Raw genomic sequence first — 7,104 nt, forward strand, 5'->3', positions numbered from 1 at the left:
CCTGCAGAGTTTCTCACCCTTGTAATGGGACCTCTTCTTCCACCATCAGCGCCAGCAATCAGGGAAGGAGGGAAATACCAGCAGATCCTGGGTTCACATTAAGGCCTCTACTCCAACAAGATACCATAAGGGAAACCAAGCCTTATGAGGAAAGGTTGTAGGAACAGGGAAAGAGGAGACTGAGAGGAGACATGATGCCCATCTTCAAATATCTGAAGAGCTGTCACATGGAAGATGGAGCAAACTTGTTTTCTCCTGCTCTGGATAGTAGGACTTGAACCAATGGCTTCAAGTTATAAGAAAGGAGATTCTGACTAAACACCAGGAAGAACCTTTTGGCAGTAAGAGCTATTTGACAGTGGAACGGTCTCCCTTGAGCGGTTGTGGGCTCTCCTTCCTTGGAGGTTTTTAAGCAGAGGTTGGATGGCCATCTGTGGTGGATGTTTTAGTTGAGCTTGAGCTTCCTGCATTGCAGGACTAGAAGACCCTTGGGGTCATTTCCAACCCTACAATTCTATGATTCTGTGATTCTGTGATTCCAATGCAAATTAACTCTGGCCTCAGTGCATTTTAATTATCTTTTGCACTCAAAACAAGGTTGCTTAAAGACTGGAGGAAAGGAGGGCAAATTATTTAACCTCTTTCAACCATGCTAAACTTATCAGATCAAATTCTGAGCAGCAGATTCCAGGGGTGGCAACAGTTCCCTGCCTGCCTCCATATCTGTGCATTGCTGAAATTGCTGTAGCATATATATAACGAGGTGTTTGAGAAGCTGCCAGTAGATGGTTTTAATCCTCTTGTAAAACCTATGCAAAAGCACTGGCAGAAAGCACGGAATCTGGAGCAGGGCTGGACCCAGACAATTTGCTCCCTGAGGTGGCAAAGCAGCAAATGATCTTGTGCCTCTATCAAAGCCAAGATGCTTCATTCAGAAGGCTGGCCAAGTTCTTTTGGCACCTGAGGCAGAAAAAAAAATCCCACAAACACCTCTCCCCTTCCCTGGCATTTAAAATACAGCAATAATGAAATGCCTAACAATTAGCTCCTGCTCATGACACCCCAAAACAGTGAAGGAGATTAAACCTACCTATGTCTAATTTCTCTGAAGATGAATTTAATTTAATTTAATTATAACACCTGACTGCAGGTAGTCCTTCAGCTACCACACAGTTCTAAGTTTATTGGGGTGAGCCAGCTTATTCAGGCAAGACCAGAAGACAACAGAAATAGATTATCTAAAGAGTTTATTAGAAATAGAATGCTTAAACATTAGAGTCAACAGAGCAAAGCTGACACATACTTGTAGCCAGTAAAGTAGTAAAACAATGAGCCAGCAAGACACCCTAGGTGGGTATGAAAGTAAACTCATAGCAGGTAGCTGTGAAACTGAAGATGAGGCTTGGGTTCTGCTCCTGGTTCTCTTCTCTCCCCAGTACTAGACTTTGACCTAGGCTGGATCTAGACATGTCAAAGAAGCGATTCTGTTAAACATGTTGTAACCTCATACAGGGAGATCCGGTAGGGAAAGAAGGGACTCCACAGCGCCATCTGGTGTCATAGTGTTATATCGCATATACAATGCTTTTTCTTTACCAATTTAGCTGAGTCCCAATGCCATTAACCTCCATTGTCTCCCCTCTTTGGGGGAGAAACCTATTGTTTAATTTTTGCAGAGGTCCTTAGAATTGTTTCTCATCGCTCCCTTCCTGATGCATTAATTCATCTCCTGTTTCCACCCTCCAATAGGCACAACTGACCACAATTTCTTATGCACACCCCTGTGTGCTAACATTCCTCCTTGCCTGGCACTTTGTTTCCCATTTGTGCTGGCTATCTCTGCTCTTTATTCTGTTTTCCTGACAGTTGCATCCAAATGTGCTAGAATGTACTTGCAGCTAGAATTAATGCCAGCTATTAATGCTTTTGTTTTTGCTTTGGGCAGGGCTTTTTTTTCAGCCAGAACTCACCGGAACTCAGTTCCTGCCCCTCTCATTGCCATTATAAGAGAACAATGGAGGTGTTCGTGGTGAGTTCTGTCTCACTCTACCTAATGCTAGGGCCAGTCCTGATCAACCTTGCTCATAAGATGAGCAATTTATACATTGCTGCCTATCAAATATTTGGAAGGCAGAGGTGAGCATGGGTGATTCAAGTGCAGAGCTGTTAGTTTGACCCCAGCCTGACCTCTGTGGGATCAAAGCTTTTTACTTACGCACATCTACCACCCACTTCTGTGGTTCATTCTTGAGGCTGAATATCAATTACAGTGTTACTGCTGCTTTTCCCCATGTCTTGAACTTCCCCTGGTATCAACCTCAGGAGACCAGATATTGAAATGGATCTAATCTGTGATGGGCAGTTCGGGGTGTGGGTGTGTCAGGAAAGCCCTGCTTAATATGCTGTTTGTAAGCTGGAATGGCTTGGCTGAGCAATGTATTGCACATGGAAGTCACCAGAGTTTCTTCTTTTTCATGCTTCTTAGCAGGCTGTATTTCAGTAGCTCAGCCAGAAGGCTACATAGGGAGGTGGCTTCAAGGTGCTAAATGCAATTATAAATTTGAGATATCAAAACACGGAAGTTTTTGATCGCATGCTAATGATCTCCTTGATGAAATGCTTTTCATCATGCAATTTTCATCTCAAGGAAGTGTGTGTGTGGGGGGGTTGTTTCGCACTATTAGTTCACCTCTAGAAAGGTTTGGAAAATTGGGGAGGGAATTAGCATTGCCAACAGAGGATGTAGCTCAGTCCACCAGCAGCTACGCACATGCAGAAGCCAGAAACAATTTGTACCAAACAGTGTGGTGTTTGCAGGTGAAGGAACCCTAGAGACCAACCTGCTGCATCCTAGGTTTCCTACCTCCAGGGATGTAGGATCAGGATCCCATTCCACGGGGGCTGCTGGCAAGGATTTTGATAGAAAACAGAGGATGTTCGATGCAGCTGCAGAGAATGACTTTGAAAATGGCTCAGAGCCTTCTATAAAAGCAGCTCTGAAGGAAGGGAGGGAAGATACAAGTAGACAGGGAAGCAAGTCTTATGGGGATGTCAGAAGGACCTGCTTCTTCCCCATTGCCACCCTCTCCCTTATAGAAATGGTCCTAGTCACAGAAAATGCTTGGCTTTTATAAGGCATTAGGTGTTACAGCACACTCTAAATACACCAGTCCACTGGTAAGCTCTCCTGCAAAGAGTAAGTGCACTCCATGTTTTACTTGTTCAGTCAAGGAATTTTCTTTCCTGGCAGCTCTGATGAAACATTTTAGTTCTGGGGCAGGAAAGCCCTCTTGCAATTCCTTCCATGACCATCCCACATTCCTAGGCAAGCAAACCAGTGTGGTGTAGTGGTTAAGAGCGGTAGTCTCGTAATCTAGTGAACCAGATTCGCGACTCCGCTCCTCCACATACAGCTGCTGGGTGACCTTGGGCTAGTCACACTTCTCTGAGGTCTCTCAGCCCCACTCGCCTCACAGAGTGTTCGTTGTGGGGGAGGAAGGGAAAGGAGAATGTTAGCCGCTTCGAGACTCCTTAGGGTAGTGATAAAGCAGGATATCAAATCCAAACTCCTCCTCCTCCTCCTCCTCCTTCTTGGGGTCTACTTCCCTGTGAGGTCTGCTTCCTTGTCTACACTTGCTCCATTCAGGGACTTGGGGTGACTCTTTCTTCATCTGATTTGTTTTGGGTCCTAGCCAAGTCCATCCCACAGCCCTACTGAGTACCTGCAGAGGGTGCCCTAATGGAAATGTTATCCAAATATATCAAGTGCACAAGGCTTCAGTAGACCAAGGAAAGAGCTGTCAAGCAGGCAGAACTTTGCAGGCCTACTGGGATTCCGCCCCCCCCCCCCCGGTTAGTTTTCAGAATAGGAGGAGCCAGGAAAAAAATTGTTTGCTCACTGTTTCAGTTGTTTTCCTGTTCTCTATAAAATGTGGCTTTCTCTCTCTGTGTTAAAAAAATGATGATACCCTTCTGACTGTGCTTGGAGGTATTTTCCTTGCTTTCTTTAAACACATTTTTTTCTGGTTGGTGAAAAGGCACTCTGCACGTGCTCAGTGGCAGCCTGTGACTCTGGAAGGATGGAAACAAGCAGGCAGAAATCCTTCAGAACAACTTGCCTGGGGCCTAATTAAACGAGCTAAAGGTGTGTCTATGTGTGTGTATCATTAACCCTGTGCCCAGGTGTAGGTGTCATAGCATATGTTTAGTGGAACGCTTGGCAAAAAGAAGAGAAAAAAAGCTTTGCAAAGCAGCAGCCCAGGAAGCCACCTCTGAGCATTGCTAAGCTGCCAGCCTGCCTTGCTCATTCGATAAAATACACAAACATCTGCCTGCTTGTTGTGAGGCAAGGACACAGCAGTGATCTTCGCCAGCATACTCACCTCCAATGGTCTTCCAATGTAATTACCCTTCAAGGCTTACTAAAACAACAGTAGCCACAGGATGTTATTCTCAAATGCGTCACTGTCATAAATCTGCTGCTCTGGACTCGACACATTGGATGCTTCCCCCAGACCCTGTCAGCTACCCACCCATATGGAAAATCCAGAAGCTCATCAGGCACACATGTTTTGTTCTGTGAGTGCCGAGCTGGATGAAAGGCTGTGAATGAATATAAATGAATATACTAAATGTGAGTAACACATTTGGGGAGGGGGGGGAGTGAAGAGGGATAATAGCTGAGCCTAAGAGCTAATTTGAAAGAAGAGTCACAAATGCACACCATGTTGAAATGACTCCCCTGCCAGAGAGAAAGTGGGAGTAGGAAGCTGCAACAGGAATTTGGTTTTAAAAATATTCCCACCCATTTAAACGTTGCTTTTTGAGCGTTTTGATGGGTGCTAAGTCCCCCCCCCCCCGCGATATAGTTGAGTTTATCACAGCCTCATGGCCCATTGATCTTTGCCATTCAAGAGGCATAGCCTAAATATCTTCAAAGGAAGGTATAAAATAGGCTGAGTCTTTGGAAGGCAGATATTTTTTTTTAAAAAGGCTTCGGGCTAAAAAATATATTAAAGGAAGCACGGACAAAGTCAAATAGAGGTTTAATTTTGTTTCTCTATCAGACCCTGCCTCCCCCACCCCACCCCATGCCATTTCACACTGTGAGTGTGAAAGAAAAAGGATTTCTCTGAACTTTGAGTCCTTACATGGAGAGGTGAGTCTAATTAAACTCTCAGGCTGTGCCTGTATTGGTGGAGAGGCAGGAATCCAGCCATAAAGGTCACCCATGGGTCTGGTTTTTTTATTCTTTTGACATTCTGTAGAATTTTTTAAAATAGTTTATGCACTTTTGCTTAGATTTATCTATTTGATAATTTAGTTCTGTACAAAGATTAGCACTGGATCCTTATACTGACCTCGTTCCTGTCTCCAAAATAACCAGTAGATTAAAAAGTAGTAGCCATTGTTGTCTCACGCTGCTTTCAAAAGATGCTTGGCTCCACTTCTCATGACCCTCCCGGACCAAGGAGGAGTTTCTTGTTCTGATGGTGAGCTGCTGCTAAGGTGAATGAAGTCACTTATATATGGGGCAACAGTTTGCAATCCTTTGGGACACTTGAAGGGGCATGCTGAAACCTAATGCACACCGTCACTCATCCTGCAAGGACCTTTGCTAGTGGCTGAGAACCAGTGTGGTGGAACAGAAAGACCCAGGTTCAAATTCCCACTTAATTGGTTAAGTGGCTAAAATCTGGCTAAGATTTTGGCTTCTCTCAAGTTTCTTACTTTTCCAATCTTAAGCTCAGATCGTCTATATCAGAAAGTGATTTTTTAAAAATCCTCATGAAGATTCATTAGCACTTTGAAGCAAATTTCTTCCAAGGTACATGTTTGTATACCATTTTGCCTAATACTCATTTTTACAAAATAATGCATTTTTGTACGTTATTTTCATGCAAATATGCATTTTTATGCACACATTTTACCAAAGGCACTTGCATATTTGTACACATGACTTTGCTGAAGAGCTCTACCACAAAATTCAGAGAAGTGCAAATTCTGAAGGATGGCTGTGTTCTGGTTCACCTGTTGTTTCAGAAAGTGCAAATTAGGCAGGTTTGCCTTTAAATGCAAACTGAAATGACTTTCTCTGCCATCCCTGACCATGAGGCTCACTGTATGACCTTGGGCTAGTCCCTCTTCCTGAGCCCAACAGTCTAATGTCTATCATAGGGCTGTTGTAAGGTTAATAGTAAGCAGAGGGGAAGGAAATGTGTGTGCTGCCTGGTGGAAGGTAAGGTTACAAAAACGAATAAATAGTATTGGCTTGCTCTCAGCACAAATGAGTAATTCCCATAATACTACTGGGGTGGAGCGGGGGGAAAGCGCTTCATCTCAGGCATTGCATGATAAGTGAATCTGGTGAAATTTCCTCTGCTCCCCGTTTGAAGTCACAGGAGCTCTTTTCCTTCATCCGGATACTCTTTAGGTGAGATGGAGAAGCATGCCTGGAGACTATCTAGGAAGAACAACCACCCCCCTTGGAGGCACTGGATGCTCTTGCCTGAAGACAGAATTAGTTCATCAGACTCCAGCTCCTCAAGCTGAGCAAGGAGGCAGATAGTATATGCTTGCATGATACTGCAGAAAATGAACAGCCCTAATTAAAATGATAGCAGTGTTTTTCTAGACTGCTTAACTTCTGTCAACTTAATTTGTCCTTTAATTTATGCTGCCTTGTCATGGACTTGGTACATTTCTTGCAGTGGGTGAGAGAGGCAATATTTAATATTGTTGCACACCAGCCCAATCTCTGAGTGGTATGAGATCCCAGCGGTTCCAGACACTTGTCCAGGGTTTGGTTTGCTTGGAATGAGGAACAGCAGAGACTGTTGTGTCTTTATGATATATGGTTTATTTACACACACATATATATAACTCAAGGGGCTCACAGCATTAACACCACTGAAGGTCTTGCATCAAACAGAAATCAAGCCTGGCTCTCAACCTTTGGCTTCTGCCAGCAGCCTGCTTCTTTCTCACTGCCGGCTGGGGTGGTCTGGTCTACTTTTGTCATTAAATGAAGTGCACAGGGGAAGGGACCAAAACAACTCTCTACTCCCCACCACCACGTAAAGCTCTACTGCTTTAATTTTTTTC

General features: G+C 44.2%; 1 long non-coding RNA gene across 1 annotated transcript; it reads left to right on the top strand.

Moving 5' to 3' along the window:
- The first annotated feature begins 4,016 nt into the window (after window positions 1–4,016).
- LOC310674428 lies at window positions 4,017–6,658 on the top strand. The gene is made up of 2 exons (XR_014509589.1): window positions 4,017–4,144; window positions 6,434–6,658. It is a non-coding gene; the product is annotated as an uncharacterized lncRNA (long non-coding RNA).
- Window positions 6,659–7,104: the final 446 nt, after the last annotated feature.

Source organism: Podarcis tiliguerta (assembly GCF_965153285.1).
Source record: "Podarcis tiliguerta genome assembly, chromosome: 3".
Classification (NCBI taxonomy): domain Eukaryota; kingdom Metazoa; phylum Chordata; class Lepidosauria; order Squamata; family Lacertidae; genus Podarcis; species Podarcis tiliguerta.